Here is a 25,718-nt window from a genome sequence, read left to right as displayed (position 1 = left end):
CATTTATTCTTTTGCCAAATTCACATTAAACAGACTATCTATTCTTGATACTTCTTATGTGCTACTTGTTGAAGACATTTTTAAGAGTTTAAGAGTTTCATTTACTATACATCTTTTGCTATAGATGGGAGATCCCTGGGTCCTACCAGGCTCTAGTATCCAAATACACTATGAAGCTTTGAAAATAGAATTTGTGTAGGGAATACAGATCTGTAGCTGACTCTGTGTGTCATATAATGCAACTGAGGTACTGAAGTAATGAGAATCTTGCAATTATTCCCAAATTTATTCTGGTGCATGGAATAAGACATGGGAAGAGGGGGGAGAGGTGATAACAGGGGTCTGGAAGGAAAGGCATGGGTGTTTTTAGGTAAGACATTGTTTTTGTCCCCTTTTTCTCTTCCTTTTACAAATCTAGCCTTTTCAAATAACTTTTAAGAATACTGGCTTCTGATAAAAATATGCTTTGTGTTAATATGCGAGGTATTTAGGTCACTGAGCATTGCTCATTTTTGTCTAGTCCTTGAATGAAATGAGGTTTCTAATAGCCACTGCAGCTAATGAAAGTAGTTTCTGTTTTCATGCTAGCTTCCAGACACAGATGTGCCAGGAAAACCTGCATGATTGTTGGTTGATGACAGTTGCCAAACCTAGAGGGAAAACATGTTGTTGATAGTAAAAGTGCTGTTCTACTGAGAAACTAAATTACCAGACATGTAAAGGACAGATTGATTGGTTCTGAATAGATTATTCTATCCAGAAAATAACGGCAGTAGAATTCTTCATGATTTTGTTCTCAGACATTAAAGTAAGAGAATGTAGTCAAACAAAGTTCTTACATTTTTGGCAGAAATGAGGCAGGACTTGTTCTTCAGTGGCCAGGCATGTGAAGACAATACTGATATATTGGAAAATGGATCTGAAACCAAGCAGGTGGCTTGAAAGCAATTGGGTTAAGACAGTAGTTAGCATCATAGAATCACAGAACATTTAGGTTGGAAAAGAACTCCAAGATCATCAGTTCCAACTGTTAAGCTAGCACTGCCAAGTCTACCACTAAAACAAGCACCACACCTACACATCTTTTAAATAACTCCAGGAGCGTTGACTCAACTGCTTCCCTGGGCAGTGTGTTCCAATGCTTCACAACCCTTCCAGTGAAAAAAAAAAAAAAAAACATTCCTAATATCCAGCCTAAAACTCTCCTTGCCATTTCCTCTTGTCCTATTGCTTATTGGTTGGGAGAAGAGACCAACAACCATCTCATTACAACCTCCTTTGAGGTAGTTTTAGAGAGCAATAAGGTCTTCCCTGAGCCTCCTTTACTCTAGCCTAATAAAAAACAATTCTCTTAGCAGCTCCTCATTGAACTTGTTCTCTAGACCCTTCACCAGTTTTGTTGCCCTTCTTTGGACACACTCCAGTATCTCTATGTCCTTCTTTTCTGAGGGGCCCAAAACTGAACAAAGTATTAGAGGTGTAGCCTCACCATAGCTGAGTACAGTTCTGAGAAAGTAATTGCTCAGACTGATAATATCCGGAAGGATTGTAGAAGAATTATAACTTCTTGAATTTTTATTTTATTTTATTTTGTTTTTTTATTGAAAGGCTATGACAGCCAAGGAGCAATCTTCTATGTTCTGGAAAGTTTCCAAGTGTATCTGTTGAGGATCATCAGTAATCATAAAGTCATTCTGTAAGTCACAGAACAGAGGTAGGAAGATCCCACCTGTGTAGATCATTGAGTGGTAACGGCTGTTCAAAGCAGATTCTTTGTCAGGCCAGATGTCACAAAATGGGTGGAAAAATTCCCTGAGAGGTTCTGTGTACCTCAGGCAATACATTAACAGAGCCAGTTGTCTCTCAGTCTTGTGTACAACTTACAACTGCATGTAATGTAGATATGTAAAATCAAGAATGTAAAAATCAGTATCCTTCTAACCTAAAGACCCTCATAGTATATCTCATAGCCTGATGATTGCATGCCAGAAGTCCTCTACAACATTGTTGAAAGTGAAAATGTTCATCTGTTAAAGCTACACCTGTCAACAGAAGTTGATGTGCTGCAATTCCAACATTAAAGCTGCAGTTGGCAGCTTGTTCCTCTATAAGTGATATTGTTCACAAATAATGTGAAAAGTACAAGTCAAATCCTGAAAAGTAGGAAGTGGAGAAACTGAAGTTTCCTACATCAAGGCATATTCTACCTAATCCGTGGAGCTATCTCCTGGGAGATATATTTCTATTCTTCCCCTCACAAGATCTCTGCATAATTTTGTTCACAGACTAGATAACTTGGGATAGCTCTACTTGGTTTAAAGAACAGCTTGTTCAATAATTTTTCCTTGCTACTCACTGTGTGGCCCATTTGCTGCATACTTGTCAAACCCATGTTTGAAAACAATGTTATTCATTTTCTCTTGAGTACACACTTCATGAGCATTTCATTTTCATAGTTGATTATTATAGTTATTCCCACAGTGTAAATTGCAAACTACAATTCAGACATGAAGGTTGACCAGCCGTCAATTTTCGATGCCAGGATTTTTTTCAGTTAATTTAGTATTACAGCAGACATGCTAAATTCGAAGTGTGATCTCCATCATTTTCAGTTTTTTTAAGTGCCCAGTTTTGTTTTGTTGTTGTTGTTTGTCACATCCAGGAATACAAAAATTCAGTCAACCAGAAAATGAAGAACAGTCCATCAGCAACCTAGGAAAAGTTCAGCTTCAGAGAGTTGTCCAGCACCACACTTAATATCTGGAACATGTTAGTGTCTCATTCCTTTCCCAAAGGCAAGATTCAACTGCACAAGTCATGAGACTAGAATTTAGAGAAACTTTTGAAATCAAAAGCCTTCATAAGATTATATCTTTTTCTACAAAATCTTTGTTCAGAATAAGGGGAAAAACAAACTAGTGTTTCAACATTTAGCAACATGTATTGTTTGCATTTAAGCATTTAGGTTTTTTCTTCCTTAATTATTTTTATACTGAAGGGCTTCTCAACACATCTTTCAATATCTTTGTATAATATCTACCTGAACAAAAAGGTTAAAGGGTTGTAATTTCCATTTTTCTATGAAGAAGGTTGCATATTTATTTGAGATCAAAATTAAAAACAACACATGAACAACAGGCAGAAAATTATAAGGTTTCCAGGAAACAACTTTTATTTTCTTTACTGATATTGTAGTTTAAACACAATTTTCCTGAGATTCTTTTTCATTCCTCTTTTCATCTCTATAGGTAATTTTGTCTTACTGTCATGACTTTTATTCTTTCCCAAAGCAGGTCCATTCTTTTTTTAAAACAATACAAAAACTTCTTAAACTTTACTGTAAAATCTGTGCACAAAGGGCTGAATTAAGATTATATGGTCTTACATTAAAGTTGCACTCTCAGCTATCATCTGCATGCCTTATTAGATTTGATTTTACCCTTTACATGTGTGTGCACATCTGTGTGTATGAGAGAGTGCCACAGAGGGAATAACTGTATCACTAGGATTTCAAGAAACAAAATGGAACACCCTAGAGGTTCTAGTCTGTGAGCATCTTAGTGACATGAAAGAAAAACAGCATTCTGGAGCTTTAAAATCCAGAACACAAAGCTCTATCACTTGTTGAAGAAGTGGAGAAGAGTGTAATAGCTGCCATACTGTACAGAAGCTAGAACTACTGGAGGATATTTTCCCAGCTGAGTTACTAGGAGTTGTTATACAGAGAGAAATCACAAGACTTGATATAATTCAGACTTTGTTGCAACCTCTGGGAAGGAAATGTGATATAGCAAGTGTGGGACTTGCTATTCCCATACTTGATTTTCCGATAGATCTTTGTCTTTTTTCCTTACTCAGTTGTCTGCTGCCCTAGCTTTTTCACCACTAATCTAACCCCTTCAAACTTCGTTTTCCTTTTCTTTTCTCAGTCTCTTTGCCTAGCTAGTGCCAGGTTTTCCTGACTCATAATCAAATTTCTTCCTCTGCCTTATTGGCATGTGGTCACCCTTCCAGCCACATGTGCATTCCCCATTCCCACTGGCTCCAACTGTTAGCTTCCCTCCTAGGCTCCTTGCTTAATGTTTGTGTCCCACCCTCAGCCTGCTGCAGTTCACAACAACCTAGAGATCTTTCAGTTTTCTGCAACTCCGGGCTTTTCATGGATAGTATAAATGGGATGTTCACCAAGATTAAAGTGCTGATTCTCTTTTGCTGAGACAGAAACTCCACATGTACAATGTGCTATTGGTAATGTTGAGCTGTATTTTTAAGTCTTTTAACTTGGCTAAATTTTGCTGCATATTAATGGAAGTGACCAAGACAGACACATCTGGACCTTGGTGGTATCCTTGTGAAATTGCTTTTCAACAGCAGCTTGCATCATTTTTATTCAGACGATTTTTTTTCTTGTTTGTTTATTCGTTGTTTGTTTGTTTTCAATCACCATTAGTATTATTACTACGATTAACATGGGTAAAACAACACATTTATTTTCTTGTCTTGTTCTCAGAAATGGCTTACATTTCTTGCTTGAAATTTAAAATAATAAATCATCCAGAGAGTGGCATGAAAAATATTAGCCTACATCTTACAGATTGATAAGTTTATGCGGCTGAAAATGGGTTTTTCTAATAGAAGTGTCAAGCAATCTACATAAGCAGCCACAAGCCATTCTATCATGCATTAGCATAATAAATTGTTGATGCTTCCAATGTAACCAGAAGAATAAAGTAAAACAACAACAGCAACAAAAACCTTGACGTTCAAAGTGTCAGATCCTAGAATCTGAATGTGTCAATCTCAAAAATGGAATGATATCTAATTATTTTTCATGCATTTATAACACCCACTGTTAATGATTGATTATATTTTCATTACTGTTATGATGCAGTACCTTTGGTAAATGCAGGACATTATTATGTAAATAACTAAGTGGTGTATAGTAGCATGCTGGAAAGTGTCAAACAGTTGGGAAAATTTTCTTCTTTCCCCTCTGCCCCTCTTTTTTATTTGCTTTATGTTTGTTTCAAGGAATTTGGGATCTGTTTAAACTTTTCACAGATTAACCCGTTTATGAACTTTGGAAACATGTCTCCACAAATTCCACTTGGCTGTCATATTTCTCAAGAATGTTAGAGATCTGTTAGATTATGACAAATATTTTCTTATGGTAATAAGTTTACAGACCCTTAATCTGGGAAAACAGAAAAAAAAATCAATTCAATAGATTTTTAGCTTCCATAACTCTTTAAATAACAAGCTACACATTTCTCATTTGTCTTTCACTTATATAAAAAGTATAGTTATACTAAGGACATTTTAAGAGCTCTGAGATTTTCTTTCACTGAAAAATAAGATATCTTAGAGATAAAATTTATACCATTGCTGTAAGCCACAATTCTCAGTTTTGCAAATCCTGTTTACTAAAATCTTTACTGAAGTACCATTAGGGTTTTAAACATCTTCTGACCTCATTCACTTTACATGGATACTGCAAAACTAAATGGAGTTCTGGATTTTCTACAAGCTTGCAGTAATTAACTACTTAAGATAATATTTCTCTTCACCTCTACAGTTGTGTTTCAGACCATCCAAAGTGAGTTAATACTTTCTTTGTGTTCAAAGTGACAATGAGATCGAAGTACTTTTTTAACTGCTAGATGAACATTTGATAATCTAATTTGAGGTTTTCTGCAATCAGATATTAAGTCAAGGGAATCTTACAGGTGTGAGGCTATGGTTACTGTTGATAGTCTCTAAGTATATCAGCTGATTTTGGGAAATTTTACAGTCTCTTCAATGACTGGCCCTTCACAAGTACTTCTGCTGGAAGATGTATAAGTGTGAAGACACTCTCTCCTCTCTAAACTAAACAAAAAGATTTGCCTAAGAACCACAAAGAGCAACCATTTCTGATCTCGTCGCTTGTTTTCTGCTGCTGTAAGTTATCTTCTCCTATTACCCAGGACTTCAGACCACCCAGATAAAACCACCAGGTTTTGGGTGACAGTGTCTCATGTCATTCAATAAAAATGATGGGCAAAATAGTTACAAATCCTGCATGAACAGAGAACACTGTATGAACAGTTAAGATAAATATTCTAAATCACTCAGCCTCAATGATCACATTGGGGAGGTAAATGGTAAGTTCCCAAGTCCTTCCCTAGGCAGCCAGGTAAAAAGAATCATGTATTCACTGTACCATTTAGAGTTTAAATTTAGCATGTCCACTACTCAGCACTTAGACTCATCAGAAAACAATTTAGACTTCTTCCTTGGAAAAAAAAAAAATATATATATATATATATTTAGTTTCTAGCAACCAAGAACTGAAAAACATTGGCTAAAAATACAGATATTGGATATAAACAACAGAAGCTTTGACAAAAGTTTCTAGTAGATTTTTTTTTTCATGTAAGAATCTTAAAATTCCATGTGAAGTGTTTGATACTTCCAAAATTATTTTGTATTGTAAAAACCACAGTTTGGGATAAAATGTTTGGCAATCTCTTGAACATGTGTAAAAATCTGTTATTCTGTGACTCAAATCAGTCTCTCTTTTATCTAAGTAATTGTTTTGTTCCCTTATTTTAGGAATGATTCATCAACAATTAGCTTAAAAGACTATTGGGAAAATCAAGAGATGGGTGATGCATCACATAAAATACAGTTTGTGCATTTACTTCTCTATCTCAGTAGAAAAATGCATTCTCATTTTACTATCCAATAGAACTAATCATTTTCCTACTTATCTTAGTCTCCTCAGACATCTGACTTTAGCTCTTTTTTCCCTTTAAAAGGTCATTTTAAGTTTAATGGTGTCTTTTTATGGTGTCTTTATCCATATATACATATTTTGTAAGAATTTGTTACTAAAGATTTATATTATTAACCAGGTTTTATTTACTTAATATCCTTTGTAACTCTCAAATTCAAATTAGTGTAATAGAACTGCTGGGACTTATTCTACAGCTAAAAAAAAAATAAAAAAAAAATAAAATAAATAAATTATGAAACTTTAACTTTATTTACTATTGCACATAGATTGTACATTGAAGATGTTATCTGTGAAATCCAAACTAAAATAAGTTCAATATCTTGCTCCTGCTTGCACCACCAAGAAGTTACTGTGTAGTTACCAAGAGGAAGGCACAGACAGTTTGGCAGGGATAAATGGCATGGGTGTGGCATTTGGATATTTCTGACACCAAACAACCTTCTTGTAATAAACAGCCTTTTCTTGTCTCAGAAAACACTTCTCTTGAAGCTTATCTCATATCTTTTCTGCTAATGCAGGTTCAGTTTCCCTGAATTATTACCACATTTAAAATATTTTAGGTTCTGGCTGATTGCATAATTTCAGAAGTCCATTGTCTTGCAATTTTACAATCACAACATTGAGAGCTTGCATTGATACACCTTGTTCTACATATGGTAGTCACTGGATTTTCTGATGAATCAAAAGGATTAAACTCAATCTTCCTTACTAGCTGACCGATTTTTCAGGAATGTATTCAAGGTAAATGTGTTAAGAAAGTTAAAGGTTCAATGCTGTGTAAAACAAGTCAGTCCAACATGTACATTTTTGCAAAAATCTCATTATGCAAGGAGACTTAAAAAAATTTAGTTCTATTAGATCATAAAAGGATTAGTTCTAAGTGACTGTTAATAAAGTATAGAGTAGTAATTTCTTTTGAGTTAGAAGCTTTAGTGCAGTATTTTATACTTGTCAAACGCTTTGTTAATGAGTGATCACTGCAACAGCTTTGCTAATCAGAATTTACATATAGTTTTAAATTACACACTAAATTAAGTATAAATGAGGAAATAGGGTTACAGCACCCAGCAGTGAAAATTTAACAGTATAAGGCACAAATATCACTACTCACTTATTTTTCCTATGCAATTAGGCTTACATATGTCACTAGTATTATGTTTCCAGAAATCACTTTTTTGTCCCTGTCTCTGTTTTCAATTTCCGTATTCCCCTTTTCCACAATCCATTTTGAAGGAGGTACCTGTAAATGAACATATTTTACCTATGAGCAAAATAGCTTCAGTTGCCCATTCTCATGTGTGTATCAAAAAAACAACAGGTCTTATGACCATAAACATTTTGGCTTTGCAAATCCATTTTTTTTTTCCTGTGCATTAAGTTATGAAGATGAGCCTGCAAAAACAAACCAACAGGGTCAGACTGGCCTTGTTAGTTGAATGCACTAGGCTCATTCCTGAGAAAACAAGGAAACTGAAAAGATGGAAGGGTTATTCAGAGCCTCAAATATGATGCAAAAACAAACACACATCAGTGTTGAGAGCAGAGAAAACACAGGCTGAGAACTCCAGAACACAAGGAAAGATTGTCCTAACAATGAATGTACTTTGTATGATATGAATGGTGTTGAAGAATAGACTACAGTATCACTCAAACTGGTAAGAGGTCTCTACAGAAAAAAAATTAAAATAAAATAAAATCATATTGTAAAAATGATACTTGGAAACTCTCTGGATTGTCCAGCTGAAGAACTGACATACACATTTTAATGGCAAACATTTCTTTATCACTAGATCAGTCTCAGATATCGTTTTTTGTAATATCTACTGTGTGCACCTGTGGCTCTTATCATGAGTTCCATCTCCACCAGAACTTTATAACCCCCAGTGAAATATTTCTGAGCTATATTTCCCTCTTGCACTAAGTGTTTATAGAACACAGTTCTTGGCTAGTGCCAGGACTGGTACAAGACTGGTACAGAGAGTACACTGCACATGTACAGCAGCCCTCAGCTTGCTACTCCCCAAACCATAGTGATGAACATAAAGCAAGTCAGGTTGATCATGAAAACATCACATAGAAAAATGTCAGAGGCTCCTGATGTCCTGGTTTTCTTGTTCACGAGGTGGGTAGTGGTAACTTACAATATAACACTGTACTTCAAAACTCCTTTTCCATCAAGACAAACAGATTTTTTGTTGTTGTTAAAACAAAACAAACAAACAATAAACAAGTTTATTAAATATTTCAGAGTTCTAACCCCCCTGCCAAAGGACATCTTCCACTAGACCAAGTTGCTCAGAGCCCCATCCAACCTGGCTTGAACACTTCCAGAGACAAGGCACACACAACTTCTCTGTGCAGCCTGTTCCACTACCTCACCGCCCTCAGAGTAAAGTTTTTTCCTAATATCTAATCTAAATCTACTCTCTTTTAGTTTAAAGCCATACCTCCCTATCCTATCACTACAGGCCCAGGTAAAGAGTCTCTTATTTTACAGATGTGTCAATGTATGCATATGCACACACACAGAGGAACACATAAGTGCACATGTGTAAGTGTAAATATTCACAAACGTACATGTGCACATGCCCATGTACAAACATGTACACGCACACACACTGCAGAACTTGATGTTGATTTCCTCATCAGTTAAAAACCATTACAGCTACTATAGATGGTTTACCACCCCTTGCCTTTGGGAAAAATATCACAATTTGGATAAGGCAACATTCTGTTCTCCAAAAAACAGGCTTTGAAAGTACTTCTGATAAGTGCTTTGTAAACTAGAAAACAAAATGGAAATGGAAAAAATATATATATATTTTATATATATATATATATGTCAGTCCTGGCCTACCTTGCTTGGAAAAGTTGCTAAAAGTGTGTAACACAGGCCATCTGTCCACACAGTGAGACAGGTTCTCTGTCTGAGGTTCTCTGCAGAGAATATGAGGGAAAATATACAGTGATTGGCAGTTGCTAGATCTGTGGTATTTACCTCGTAAAAAAAATACATCACAGTGGTTAATGGTAGGCTTTACTTCTTCAGTGAAGAATATTATTTTTTAACCTTTGCTACTCTACTGAATATTTTTGACAACAAATTGCTGGGGGGAGGGTAATAATTTTTCCTGTTCTATAGAATATTTGTGTTCCTTTTCAAGCCCTTACTAAAGATACTGAAATCCTTCAAAACCTTTTCTGTCATTATTATTAGTTTGTTAATGTTACTGCAAAGGGAAAAGGAGATACCACATGCCTGGAACAGAGATGTGATGTGATGGTTGCAAATCACAACTCAGCAAAACCAGAATGAAGTGTTGAACTGTTTCTCTGATAACACTGATATGTCCAGAACCAACATGGAAATGACTCAGTTTAATGGTTTGAGAAACAGCAAGACTGTTTCTACCCATGAACCGAGAGAATAGTGCATCAGTCTTAACAAAATTTGATTGAAGACATATGACAAGGCAGAAAAAAAAATCCATATTTATATTAAATTGTACTCATATTTACTTTTTAGTTATAGAGTATATTTTGAAACATTGTTTCCAGAGCCACTGGGAAAATGTAAACAAACAAACAAAAAACAGAGCATATTCATAGAATTATATGTGTTATATGGTGTTGGTTTTCCCAGCTTGGGGGGGGGGGGGGTAGGGGGCAGAAGGGAGGGATTTGGGGGGGAGGCATAAAATAAGCAGACAGAGGGCTAAATGATAAGATTTTTAGCTGAACATTTTGCCAGCAGCTAGGAGTGGTAAAAGGAACTGAAAAATGTTACAGACCACACTACCAAGCTGTGTATTTTAACAAATAATGAACTCATGTTTGATGTCAAAAGTATTTCAGAGGTGCCAGAAAAATGAAAATAGGTTTAATAACAAACACTTAATAGTTTGCTTTATAAAAACACCTATTTGTCTCTATGTAGCTCATCATTTTCAAGGTACGTGGGAAGTTAAGAACATGCTTTTCCTATTTTATGCATAGAATTTTCAATATATTAATAGTACGAGGCCATACTTGCAAGGACTTACCAAAATATTTAATTGTATGGTGGAAATTTTTTCTTCCCACTGAGAAAACAGTAGTTCAAAGACAGATACAGAGCACCTTCAGGCTGAACTCAAAGACAAGCCTCTTCCAAGAAATTCTAGCCCCCAGTGTGTTACACGTAATATTTTCTTGACATTTTAACTCTCAGAAAAGTGTAAGGGATTCTTCACATGCATGAGAACAGCATTCTGGAGATGAAAGAAGGAATCCTGGAAATTTCTGAACTAGTCTTATGCCTCTCCTCCTGCAGAGGATTGAAATGTCTGATTTCATACTCTCTCTAGCAGCACGTTCTATGGAGCATGCTGTGTTTGGTGTTGTCCAGTTCATTTGCTCCTACCTCTGAAGCAGAGTCTAGATAAAGTGTGACCCAGAAGGACAAGGCATCCCTCAAGGCATGGGATTTTTTTAGAGCTTTGATGGTGAGACAGGAAAACCTTCAGGAGGAAAAACTATTTCTGGGCTACTCACTCCTTTTTGACGCTGGAGAGCTAGAATAAAAATATGCTGTGTTTTTGTTGTTGTTTTTGTGTGTTTGTTTGTTTGTTTTGTGCCTGGCTGTGTCACAGCAGAAACAGTCTTCCTCCCTGTTTCAGGAGCCTGAGATTTTTTCCTCATGAGGAGAGTGATTTGCCAACGACACTTAAGTGAAAAACAGAGCTGTGTAAACCCTCATTTTATAGTCAATGCTGACTTCCCTTGCCTCTTCCTCCTGCTTGGTCACTCCTTCCTTTTGTCCTTCCTTCTACTTTAGGAAAGCCTTTCCTTTCTTATTTTTCACTTTTGTGAACTTAGTTGTAATTATATCTGATATAACATTAAAATGTCTGAAAGCATTCAAGTAAGCAAAAAGTACGGTAAAATACAGTAAGGTTACACAGACTATAAGGATATTTTTTTCTCATTTGAGGGCTACCCTTGTTTTTTGTCTCTGAAAAGTCATTAAGCCTCCCTGTAGCTTAGGTATGAAAATTTATTTTGATAATAAACTGGCTCATCAAAAGGGACTGTAACTTTTTGTCTTTAATTACGAGATAATCTTTATCTCAAATACTGCGAGGACTTATACTGTCTTTACTACAACTGCAGCTATTTCTAATGGCCACACTACACAAGAAATTTTATTTAAAGATGAAGTTGTACTAGATCACCTGCACACTTCTAATTGAGATGAAAATCCTTAATTAGTATTGTCAATATAGAAGTAAGGCTCTCATTTCCTTCAGTCTAGGCCTTCAGTCATAAGAATGTTTTCACAAGGTTTGGCATTGTTTGCCAAAGACATGTCATGTACTGTGTAACTTTTTTGCTTCCTCAGGAGCTGTTGAAATTCAGCATGCAGCTGAACGGACATATCATAATTAAAGAAATTGTCTTTTGGAGACTTTGTTTGTTTGCTCAGCAATGTGCATGAGCAGAGGGCAAGTGAAAGGCCAATGCCTTTGGGAAACCATGTAAAGGAGCACAAAGTGCTAAATAAAGAGTCACAAATGAAATGAAAGGCCTGATGAGAATGCCTAAGCAGTACATGCACCAAGTAGTCTGTTTATCACCTTAAAGTCACATGCTTCAAAAAGCAGTACAAAAAGTTGTGAATAGTTTCTTTTTCTAGTTTTTGTTTTGTTTTGTTTGTTTGTTTGTTTACTTAAATAAGGTGATTATGTCTTTAATGGACTTTAGGTACATATATTGAAGTACTACCTTTTCAGAGTAACTCAGAAGTTCCAAGGAACGTGAACAGGCAGAATGGGAAATGATATCAATAGCTGTGCATGTATTCCTCACCTGTGCTCTTCAGGCTTGTGATGTGCAAACCTCCTCAGTCAAATGGCACTGAAGTTGTGTGAAAGTTGATAACACTTACAGATGCCTCCAGTCTTGTGAGGCCCAAAGCTTAAGATGTCTTAAGGACAAACATTTCTAGTAACATGGTCTTCTAACAGGGGAAAATGCAGCTTTTGGTCTATGGTAAAACTACATGACCCTTGAATCTACACATGGTGAGTGGGCCCCAAAGTTAATGACTTATTTAGCAAAGATTTTCAGGGCTGAAACTTCAGTGCTTTGTTAAATGGATGAACCATTGCATATTGACAGGGCTATTCTAATTAAAAATGACAGTGGAAACATTTTACCAGGACACTTTTGTTTTTTGTTTTTCGCTGAATAGCTGCCTGAATCTTTCAACCACATGGCTTCTAACACGTACACATGTCTAGCAGAAGTTGCCCTTCACCTCATCTTACTTCATTATCCAGTCTGTCAAAGAAACACTATCCAAATAGCTATGAAAAAAGCACACACAACATCTACTGTATGTTATTGTTGGCAACCTGAATTGGCACGTTTGCTACAATTAAACAGAAGTTCTGAAAGATTCCCAGTTCAGTGCTCTTTGTAAAGACTTCCACACTGGGAAAGAGTAAAGCATGCTCAAGAGAAAGAGGATAGTAATGCTCATGTACTGTGTAGTGCACACTAAGTACACTGATGGGGAAGAGAACATTTCATAGGGAAATACAAACGAGAAAGAAAATTTAATACAGAACAACAAAAAAAAATCTTGCAAAATTAGATTTGCTGCTAATGAAGTATTAGGTGACACCAGAACAGAAACTTTTGTTTGAATTTAAAATGCCAGGAAGATGAACTTAAGGATTTCAGAATTTTCAAAATAGATTTTATTCAATCACAATTTCGACAATAATAAAAAATATTTTACTTAAATTTTGTTAGGTTTTCTCAGCTCTTAAAATGATAAAATTTATGAAAAAATTGACATAGTTTAAGAGCCATGTTTAAAAAAAGACCTGCAGTAATCCTTCTTTTCCATTGTATCATGTACATTTTTTATACTTTGACTTTTTTTAAAAAGGAAAAAAAAGTTATTATATTGTGCCATAAGACTACATTAAAATATATTTCTAAAGCTGAAATTACAGAATTTTATATGTTTTTATAGCTGAAAATCATGAATTTTGGAACTCTGAACGTGGTTAATCTTTTAAATTCAGTTTTTTGAAACCAATTAGAAAAAAGCTGTACTGACTGGTGTCCAATGCAAAGTGCAAAATGGTACCTAATAACCTTTTTAGTATTTACAGCTTTTAAAGTTGTTTTTGTTTTAAGTGTTTATTAATATAAGCATGCCCCAAAACCTGTTATATGTACGTGGCTAAATAAAAAGCATGTTATTAAAACCTATATGTTGAAAGCAAAAGTCAGGGATAAGGCACTTGGTTCACATCATAATTGGTCCCAGCTAGATCCTACATGGCAAGTTGTCTTTTTCTTTATCAAAGTAATTTTAAATTTCATTGATTAGTGCCTTCTTCCTAAGGCCTAGTGTCTGCCACATTTTTCCTTATTGTCTGGTAGTTTCCAAAACTGCTGCTGCTAACCATCCATTATCCCTGTGCAGGTCATAGATATATCACAATGGACAAGTTTAAGTGCTGATGTGTTATTTTCAGTAGTGTTGCTCAGTAGGCAGTGTGAGCTACTTTGTGCACAGCTCAGGGTGCCCAATCGATGAAGTTGGTCAGTGATATCTCGACATTTTCTCTTATCATTGTTGTCAGGACAGCCACACAGGACATTCGTGTTCATTTATTTTACCAGGAAAGGTCCATGAAGCACAGTATCAGAATGTGGCTGAGTGAGACGTGTAGGCATACAGTCCACAGTTTTGGCCCATTGATCACTCAGACTGAAGGACCTGTTCCAGTGTGGCTTCTGCTTGCTTCTGGATACAATTCTGCTTCTGAATTGAATGCATCTGGCAGCTGGCCAGCTGGGTAGCTGACACAGTGGTTGAAGTTTGATATTTCAACCCAATGTAAAATAAAGAAAGACAATTGCAAGAACACTGTAGGTACAGTGTGGACACTATATACATCAGATTGAATCAGCCCTGAAAAAAAATAATATTCTTATTTCTGTTACTAAATACACGTAACATGTAAAGAGCATCACAGAATTTAAAACCAGTCCTCAGCAGGCATAGGTTAGAAATTGGAGGCTTTTAATGGTGAAAAAACTGAGCAGGCAGTCCAAATGGTTGTGCTGTTTATTTTAGAAAGCTAAACCTACACTGCTTAAAATGCAGCCTTCTCTATATCAGCATTTATCCTCTTGTGAAATGTTATGATAGGTATTGCAATTTGAAGAAGATGGCTAAAAAAAAAAAGAAAAACTCTTTTCCCCATGGTCATCCTCTCAAAACTCTGATCTCTCTTCTGATTTGAACACATGATAATCACAAGATTTTTACCGTATAAGGCAGTTATACTAAAAATTGGATAGTTAAGAACTATTCAATCCTCAGTGAAGTTTGACCTCCACAAAGGATTTTTTTGTTTGTTTATTGTTGCCTTTTTTTTTTCTAGAAACATGATTAAGGTTGTAGTCTAATATTATAGTGACTTAAAGTCCTTTTCATTTCAGTGATCTAACGCTTGGTGTTGTCATCAGATTTCTCATCTCTGGCTCTTCTGCACAAGTTGAGGAATCTTAATTTGAAACAAATAATGGCATGTGCTTTTTTTGTTGTTTATTTTTGTTTGTCTGTTTGCATTTCTAGAAAGAAGGTATCTGATAATTTACCAAGAATACTTTCTTTTTGTAATATATACATATATTTGTAAAATAGTTTTTTTTTTTTTTTTACTATGGTATTTGGATAGATAAGCATTCACTTCAGTCTGCACTATTCTCAGTCTACTCTCCTACAGTTTTGGATGCTTCAGATTAACCTTCAATTAAAAAAGTCAAAAATACTTCATTCTAAAATTCACTTACTGTAGTGGAAATGATGCTATAGTTAATAGAAATTGCTGCAATGGTTCATTAGTTGCAGTTTACTGACAGACAATGTATTCAGTTCAGTTACTTTAGAGTAACAATAATATAATAAATACAGAATGATTTTAATATTAAAGACACTAGATCTCTAACTTCATTGTAGATAAAAATTCTTTCTCTCTTCTTGCTTTGGCTCTCATACAGTAAAGAGAAACAAATTCACATTTATGATTTAATTTAATTTGTCTATTTCCAATTTATAGTACAGTGGGACAGAAATGTACTATGGGATCTTTCTCCAAAATACCATGGATTTTTTCTCTTCCTTGCCAGGAAGCAGATGAAGCATACTAGTGTTTATGATTGTTTTTTTTCATATGTTTCTTTCTTAACAAATAGAAATGAACAGTTTTAAGAAAAAGAGCACTCATGCTCTTTAACTCTCTCTTTCAGTCTTTTGCTTCCTTATTCTATCCCTATTTCTCTGCCACCATCATGCTACTGCTAGGTTGGAACTAATGTCTTTGGAAACTGCTAACCCTCATCTCAATCCTTCAGGCATATCATTTATAGATGCACAGTGTGTCATCTGTCACCATTCATGGTGAAAGAATTATTTTTCCACAGGAATTGATGTTCAGACTGGGAGGAACAGTCAGACTGGGAGGAACATTGTTTCTGGAGGAACTTTTTGATTTGCAATCTGTTCTTGTAGTGATATTTGTGTAACCGCTTCATTCAATATTGCAAGAAATAGTGAAGGTGATTCCATCCTGAAAATATTAAGATCATAAAGAAGATTCTTTACTTGATTAAATATTTGTTAAAGTTGAACAATGATAGAAAGATGGAGTGACACTAGTGATTTTCATCGGTAAATCCATTAATAATATGTGAAAAATGAGAAAATGTTTAAAAGTGACCAAAGGCCATTTTAAAATGTTGTTTACAACTCTAAATTTTACCTTCAAGATACATGACTTAAATTTATAAGTAACAGTCTTTGTAAAAAATGTGTTCAACCTAAGGCCTTTTCAAGTCTTCAAGCAGTTTACTTAAATACAGCCTGAGTGCATTTTTTCATTAGTTCCATGTTTTAAGCTCTGAGGACTTCATAAAACTTAGGTATCAGCGACTGACAAATTTGAAAGGAAGTATATTTATCAATAAACAAAGAGCACTCTGCAGGATATCCCAGCTGAGCAGGTCTCTGTGCAAAGGAAAAGACCTAAATCTACAAAAATGACCTTTGACACCACAGTAATAGGCAACTTGGAACTCTTACATGATAACAAGAATTGGAACATGGCCATTGCTGAGGAATTTGCAGATATGAAGAGCTGGTTATCTTCTTCTACGCCTCTGTTATGTGCAGGCCCAGAATACTGGCCATCAATGATGTGATGGAATGTATAGATTACACTTAAATTCAAAATACAATAACTTTTCTAGGCCAGAAAAAAATTATCTGACCTTCTCATGGCCTAAAGAAACTGTTTTGCCTCACAAAGAATTTTTCTTTGGTATTGATTGTATTATTTGAAATATTCTTCTGCCTAAATCCATAACCAAGAGCAGGTTGAAATATCATAACTAGTAGGATATTAATTTATTTCTAAATGTTCATTCCATAGTCAGCTGAGTACTGTATGAGGTAACAAGCTGTGTCTCCCTTGACTATTCATTCTCTGAAAGTGTATACCAAACAATGGGCACTGTCTTCCAAGAAACTTTTTGCAGTTAACTCCCAGCGGGGTGTAACAGCAAAAACTCTGTCTATAAAAGTAGTTTATATAACATAACATTTTCTTTATATGGGTGAATACTGTGTAAAGAGGTTTTACAAACAACATACTACAAAAGTGTGTTTAGTTAAATAAAAGGGCTTTCTCTCAACACATAGTTTTAAGAGGCACATTGTAATATTTACATTCCATTAGCTAGATATGCTCTAGGTTCAAGGAGTTTAATGGATAAATAAGAGAATTGCAGAAGCTAATATCAGAAAGACAAACTGAGGTATGAAGAAGAAATGAGGATAAATTCATATTTCTGCTTCAGGTTTTTGAGAACATATGAATATATTTTAATAAATTATCAATACATTTTAATAAGATTTAGTAGGTGAGTTAATACAATGTCACTGTAAAAATAAATAATTTATCAAAAGTGACTAGCTAAGGAAGATGCTCAAGTCAATGAATATATTCATGCAGTTTACTCCATAAATACCAGCCTACAATATTTTTATGTTATATGGAGATCTGTGATATTCTCCAAAATATACTGTGTCCCTCCTTTTGGCTGAAAGACAGCATTTTCAGAAAAGGAAATTGGCAATAAAATCTGTGAAGACTTTACAGTGATATTAACCAAAGTTATCCACATCATTGCTTCACATTGATTTAGTCAGATTTAATTAAGAGCTAGAATTTTCAGCACTGACATTAAATCTTTGTAATACCTGAAGATCATCCTAATAGGAGAGATCTGTTTAATGTAGAGCTTCTAACTGACACAGAAACATCTCCCCACACACAAATATGTCTAGATGAAGTGAATGACAATGACTTCCACATTGGAGGAACTGAAACATATATAAAATTTTTTGCCTCAAACATCCAAGCAGCATTTGTTCCCAAAAATTCCATTCTTGATAGTCCAAGCCTTGTGCAACTGACCTACCCCTATAGAAGTACTCACGGGAACAATTTGTAATTTTTTAAAAATTTATTTATTTTTTTATTTATTTACATTTAAAATGAAATATTTATGAAGAACAGATTTAGCATTTATTAGCTGTTCAGGGGATATGAGAGGGAATTAAGTTTGGGACTTACCTCCTAAGGGAAAACATTTTTGTTGCTGTTGTTGTTTTTTGGCTTGGTTTGGTTTGGTTTGGTTTGTTTGTTTTTGTTGTTGTTGTTGTTGTTTTGGTTTGGTTTGTTATATTTCAAATGCTGTTAAGTGTCCAGCTCAGGTCTCTTCTGTTATCTGTAAGGAGACAGCTGGGAATAAAGTAGTAGTCTCTCTTCTGATAGCACAGTTCCTTTCTGCCACCCCACCCTTCAACCTTCAATTACACTAATGTATCCAGCCATTCTTTTCTTTAACACTCTTCAGATAACATCATGGCTATGACGTGAACATACCACCGGGTGCCTTTTTGCTCGGTGGGCTGGGATTAGCCCACACAGGCATATTCATTGTAGTCACTGACTTTTATTAATACAGCAAATTGTCAAGTTTTGAGTTGTACCCTAAATATATGACTAAACATGAGCTGTCCTGATTGCTTTGTACACCAGAAAACTGTTATTTAAACCATAATGTAGTGGATTTTCAACATAAACTTTGAATTATATATATTATGATAATTAGAAATTATCACTGTTATTCTGACTTTTGCTTCCTGTTTGTGACATTCAGCACACCAGACAGACTTCCTATTTGCATTTTTTATGAGAAGTTGTGCTGGAACTTTGCCATTGTCAAATCTGACAAGCAGCAGATATTGAGTAGATGTGCATTTTGAACATCAAAATCCAAAACCGCTGTTTAGCTGCCCCAAGCTTTTGGTCAACCAAAGAACCATGAAACTCAAACCAAGCTCTTATTCCTCAATTTTTGCCTGCGGGACAGGTGTCACAAAGCTGTGTCAGTTTTATACTGTGATAGTATTTGCATTTGTGCAACCGCTGAAGGAAAAGCACTAAATTATGTTTTAGTTATGCAATTTCTGGTGATTCAGCAAGTATTGGCAAAGGAATGTTGATTTCCAAAATGACTGATCATTTTTAGCGTTTTTTTTTTTTTTTTTTTTTAGGTAGTTTGCAAGCAGAAGATACATCTGCACTGTCATGAATTGCTAGGAGGTTTGGCATAAAATTCATAGAATCATAGAATTGTTTGGGCAGGAAAGGACTTTAAAGATCATCTAGTTCCATCCCCCCTGCCATGAGCACGGACACATAACACTAAGACCAGGTTGCTCAAAGCCCCTTCCAGCCTGGCCTTGAACACTTGCAGGGATGGGGCATCCACAGCTTCTCTGGGCAACCTGTGCCAGTGCCTCACCACCCTCACAGCAAAGAATTTCCTTCTTATATCTAATCTAAACCTACCTCTTTTAATTTAAAGCCATTACTCCTTGTCCTATCAATACACTCACTGATAAAGAGTCCTTCTCCTGCTTTCCTGTAGGCTCCCTTTAGGTATTGGAAGGCCACTATAAGGTCTCCCTGGAGCCTTCTCTTCTCCAGGCTGAACAACCCCAGCTCTCTCAGCCTGTCTTCACAGGAAAGGTGCTCCAGCCCACTAGTCATCTTCATGGCCCTCCTCTGGAATCATTCAAATAGGTCCATGTCCTTCTTGTACTGGGGGCCCCAGAGCTGACCACAGTCCTCCAGGTGAACCTAGTACTCAAGAGAGCAGAGTAGAGGGGAGAATCACCTCCCTTGCCTTGCTGGCCACACTTCTTTAGATGCAGCCTGGGATATGGTTGGCTTTCTGGGCTGCAAGTGCACATTGCTGGCTCATGTTGAGCTTCTCGTCAACAAACACTCCCAAGTCCTTCTCCCCAGGGCTGCTCTCAGTTCATTTTCCACCCAGCCTGTATTTGTGCTTGGGATTCTAGTGGCCTCTAGAGATGAATAAAGACGAGGTTCCTAAAGTCTCTTTCTTGAGTCTCATTTGGTTTTGTGGTTAAAGCTGCCTGGCAAAGGTCTCTGTGCTTGTCATTATATATACCTTGCCATTGTTCCAAATGCATCTTCAGAACTGTCCATTTATGCAAGCATATTAATATTTTAGGCCTCCAAGAGATGCCACTTAATACAATCTGATATTCATTTAAGTGTTAATAATTAGTGTTAAGTATTTACAACATGTTCTCTTTTATTATCAGATTTAACAACAACAACAACAACAACAACAACAAATAGTGTCATGAGCAAAACAGGGCATAGTATTTCAATTTTTATAGTCCCTCTTGTGAAAATATTCACTACACTGTTACACACTGTTTCCATTGCTCAAAAAACAATACACTTTTGGATCTTAGGTATGTGTACATTTTTTAGCCTAGTCTTCTATTGAAATAGCCTAAATATGACCTACAAAATGTTAATGTCTGTACTGTTTCTCCCTCAAAAGCCCTTTGGAACACTTCAATTTAAATTTGACATAGGCATGGAGTCTTCACAGATCTTGGAAACAGGTGGCTAAGAAGAGAGACTTCAAATCCAGCAAATTCACATACACTTTAGAAATTGGAAAGCTTCAGTCAGAACTCACATATTAGACCATGTTTATCATGACAGTGTTTCTCAAGTTACTGTGTTTACCATTCTGATATTTCCAATCCACACTTGATAACCCTGTCTAATAATGGGATTAAAAAATTAAAAACAAATGGACATGTTTCATTACAACATCAAGAACCAAACGTTTAGACAAGAAAGAAGGCAGTGAAGAGCATAACTGATATGCAAATTCACCCTGGAACACTCCATTGCTCATGAAGGACACTCTCTTCCAACATGATTGTCTCATTAGCCTGAACGTAATGGGAAGCTCCTGTGCTCTGTCCAGCCCTTCAGGGTCTGAGATCTGTTATACCAATTATAGTTGCCAGACAATAACAATAAGATTCCAGACCATATCAGAGAGACCTGCACCTCCCTCTCCACTTCCCCTCCTCAGGAAGTTGCAGAGAACAGTGAGGTCACCTCTCATCCTCATTTTCTCCAGGCTGGGAAGGCTGTTAAGTGTGACACTGTGCTTTAACTGACATACTGACTTTTTATCTGAATGTTTTGATCTCACACTGTGACTGTTATGCAGCAAACAACCAGGAAAAAGCATGTTACACCTGCTTTATATCATTGTTTAGTATGTAAAGGGGCTTTTTGAATGCTTACCATATTTTTTTGGAACAAAAAATGAGTTGGAGAAAGGCCAGAATTACTGGTTTGTTAAGTTTACAGCACTTTTTTTCCCTTTGTGGGGGGATATGACATTTTTAGCTTACTTCATGCTCATTAGAAATGTTTTGAGCAATGTGAACTTCATGTGTGTGTGTGTGTGATACTTGCAAAATTGAAGAAATATAACTTTTGCCTGAAATATTTGAAGAAGAGTCACTTCATACTTTGCTTTAGCTATTCTAGCAGAAATGTTTCCAGACACATTCCTCATGTACAAAAGAGAAGCCTTATTTGCTAACTTAACCCTACAATTCATTGGTGTGGCTGTAAAAAGATTCAGCATTTTGAAAATTCAATCAAAGTTTTTGGTTGGTGTTCAAATATAGAAGACTTTTTAATTACTTTTGAGAAGATTAGGAAAGAAGATATAAGGCCACTCATACGAATGTTTTTCCAACCAATATATTTTAATCAATAAAAAAGTGATTTTGAATGACTAGATGACTACAGAAATAACAGCTTGTATTCCTTTAACAACAAGCAATAGCATAGTATGATATTCAAGCTCTATTTATCAGAACTTAAATATACCAATGTTTTCTAAAATTAAGAAAATAAGGATAGCTAGATACTTTTGGTTATTACTGAGTTATTATTTCAGTTTGTATGATACTTAAATACCTGATTTGCTACCTGTACCTAGGTTAATAGCAGAATCTTCAACTAGTTCCACTGTGTGTTTTCCTGGCAGGGATCCTGGCTTTTTGTAACTCAATGACAATGTTTCATTGACCTCGCTTGAGTCAGGATTTCCTTAAATGAATATTTGGGATAATTAAGGATGAATCATGAGATGCCTGGTTTTTGCTCTTATATATCACAAATATGATGTATTAAAAGCCCACCGAAGTTAATTGGAAGATTAATGTTGCTTTCAATAGACTTTAGTTAAGGTTTTTCCTTTTGCACACAGGTGCTTGTGTGATTTTTTTTTTTTTCTTTTTTTTTTTTTTAAAGGCTTTTTGATTTTCCATGGCTCTCTCCTATCTACAGAGTTAACAATGTCCTTCACTACTGAGCTAAAATGTAGACAATAATGAGGAGGGCAATGAGGCTGGTAGAAAGGCTGGAAGGCCTTTGTGGAGAGGCTGATGACACTTGTGTTGTCCAGCCTGGAGAAAAGGAGGCTGAGAGGTAACCTCATTGCTCAGGAAGGCAACCCAAGAAAAAAACTAAATTATTGCTTTCCAGTCACCAAATACGTCTTTTAAATATTTATTATCAAACAGTCTTACATTTAGCACATAATCACAAACGTTCTTTTCAGAACCTTAGGGTATAATGGCCCTAAGGAATACTGAGTTAAGGTCACTAGGAAGCTCAGCTTGTGCTGGCTCAACCTCTTCAGCTGAACACTTGACATGAATAGCAGCTATTCTAGTGTATATTATTGAATCATTCCTCCATCGCACGCTAATGAAAATCTTCAGTTCTCGTCCCCTGTAGATGGAAGAGGATGGTAAATGCTATTTCAGCTATGGCTAAAGACTGATCTTTATCTAGTTAAGTCAAGGATGAGGATTCACAGCCTCTGCAAGTAATCTGTTCAGGTGTAACTCTATTCTATCAGTGAAATTTTTTTTCCTGATATGAAGCTTGAGCCTTCCAAGATGTAGTTTGTCACCATTACCCTTTGTAACACCATCTGGTACTACTACATGAGTGTCAGCCATCTGGTACTACTGAATGAATGTCAGCCACTCGCTTGATTTAGTGTAATCACTACTGCTGATGGTGTACCCTATCTCATCATTCATACTATAGAATCACAGAATCATAGAATATCCCAAATTGGAAGGGACCCACAAGGACCATAAAGTCAAACTCCTGGGTCTGCACAGAACCACCCGAAAATCAGACAATATCTCTGAGAGTATTGTTGTCCTGGTTTTGGCTAGGATAGAATTAATTTTCCTCTTAGTAGCTGCTATGGTACTGTGTTTTGGATTTAGGATGAGAATAATGCTAATAATACACTGATGTTGTAGTTGTTACAGAGCAGTGCTTGCACTAAGCCAAGGACTTTTCGGCTTCTCATGTTGCACAGCCAGCAAGGAAGCTGGGGGTGCACAAGAAGCTGGGAAGAGACAGAACCAGGACAGCTGACCCAAACTGGCCAAAGGGATATTCCATACCATATGACATCATGCTGAACAATTAATATAGTGGAGTGGCTGGCCAGGGCCGGGGCGGGGGAACACTGCCTGGGGATGGGATGAGCATCAGTCAGCAGGTAGTGAGCAATTGCATTGCACATCACTTGCTTTGTGCATTTTATTATCATCATCTTCACCATCTTTATTATTATTTCTCTTCCCTTTTTGTTCTATTAAACTATCTTTATCTCAACCCATAATCTTTTACCTTTTTTTCCTCACAATTCTCTCTCCCCCAGCCCACTTGAGTGGGGGGGAGGGGGTATGAATGAACTGTTGTGTGTTGCTTAGCTGCCTGGTGGGTTAAACCACAACAGTTGTCCAAACGCTCCTTGAACTCTGGAAAGCTTGGTTCCATGACTCCTTCCCCAGATAGCCTGTTCCAGTGCTCAACCACCCTCTTAGTGAAGAAACTTTTCCTAACATCCAGCCTGACCCTCTCCTGTCCCAACTCCATGCAGTTCCCTCGGGTCCTTTTGCTGTCCCCAGAGAGCAGAGCTCAGCGCCTGCCCTTCTGCTCCCCTCGTGAGGGAGCTGCAGGTCACTATGAGGCCTCCCCTCAGCCTGCTCTACTCTGGGCTGGACAAATCAAGTGACCTCAGCCGCTCCTCATACATCTTCCCCTCTAGACTTTTCATGATTTTCATAGCTTCCTTTGGATGCTCTCTAATAGTTTTATGTCCTTTCTATACTGTGGTGCCCAAAACTGCATGCGGTACTTGAGGTGAGGACACACCAGCACAGAGCAGAGTGGGACAATCACTTCCCTTGACCAGCTGGGAATGCCATGCTTGATGCACCCCAGGATACTGTTGACCCTCCTGGCTGCCAGAACATACTGTTGACTCATGTTCAACTTGCCACTGACCAGAACCCCCAGACGCCTTTCTGCAGGGCTGCTCTCCAGCCTCTCTTCCTCTAGTTTGTACATATAGTCAGGGTCAACCCTTCCCAGGCACAGAACCCACCACTTGCTCTTGTTAAACTTCATGCTGTTGGTGATTGCCCAGCTCTCTAATTTGTCAAGAACTCTCTGCAAGGCTTCCTCACCCTTGACAGAGTCACCAACTCCTCCCAATTTAGCATAATCTGCAAACTTACTCAAAACACCTTCTAGTCCCACATCCTAGTCATTTATGAAAACATTGAAAAGAACTGGCCCTAAAGTGGAGACCTGGGGGACCCCACTAGTGACTGTCCACAAGCCTGATATAATCCCATTTATTATTAAGGAAGATGTTAAATAGCATAGGCCGCTGTATTAAACCCTGTGGTATTTCACACATTGGCAGGTGAATATCGAGGAACAGATCATGACCCTTTGAAATTCAGAAGATGGGTCAATTTTTAAACCACTTATAAGGTGATATTTTCTCAGCTTCCAGCTGAAAATGCCATAGCCAGTCATTTTATTGTAGAAAGAAGTGAGATCGATCGATGCCATTTTGACTACATCAAGTTACTATCCTATCTTTGGTGTGCTTGAAAATGAATTCCAGGATGATACACTCCATCCTTTCCTGTAAGAGCTGAATATAACCAGCTTGTACCTTCATAGTTTTTTCTTCTTGCTTTTTTTTAAAGTTGAAAATATCTTTAGAATTTTTCTCCAGACTTCAGGAACCTTCTAGGTTGGCTGTGATTTTTCACAGGTAATATTTCACAGGCTCCCTCACTTTTAGCTGGCCCTCTCCATCCTAAATCATGTTCATATATGGGGAAAGGGAGTATTACTGCCCATCATGATGGACTAAGGGGACAACCTTAACAGCCCAATATTTTCCCTGAACCTCACTTTTGTATGAAATGCTGGCAAAATCCCTTTTTGTTGATCTCCAGGTTTCATATTAGTCCCAGCTCCAGGTGCCTTTTGGTCTTTCTGATCATTCCCTAAGCACCAAAGGAATATTTTTATTGCTAATACTTCTGTTG

The sequence above is a fragment of the Anser anser genome, assembly GCF_964211835.1.
Source record: "Anser anser genome assembly, chromosome: 1".
Lineage (NCBI taxonomy): Eukaryota > Metazoa > Chordata > Aves > Anseriformes > Anatidae > Anser > Anser anser.
The sequence above is the reverse complement of the archived record's forward strand: the minus strand, read 5'-3'. Positions refer to the sequence as shown.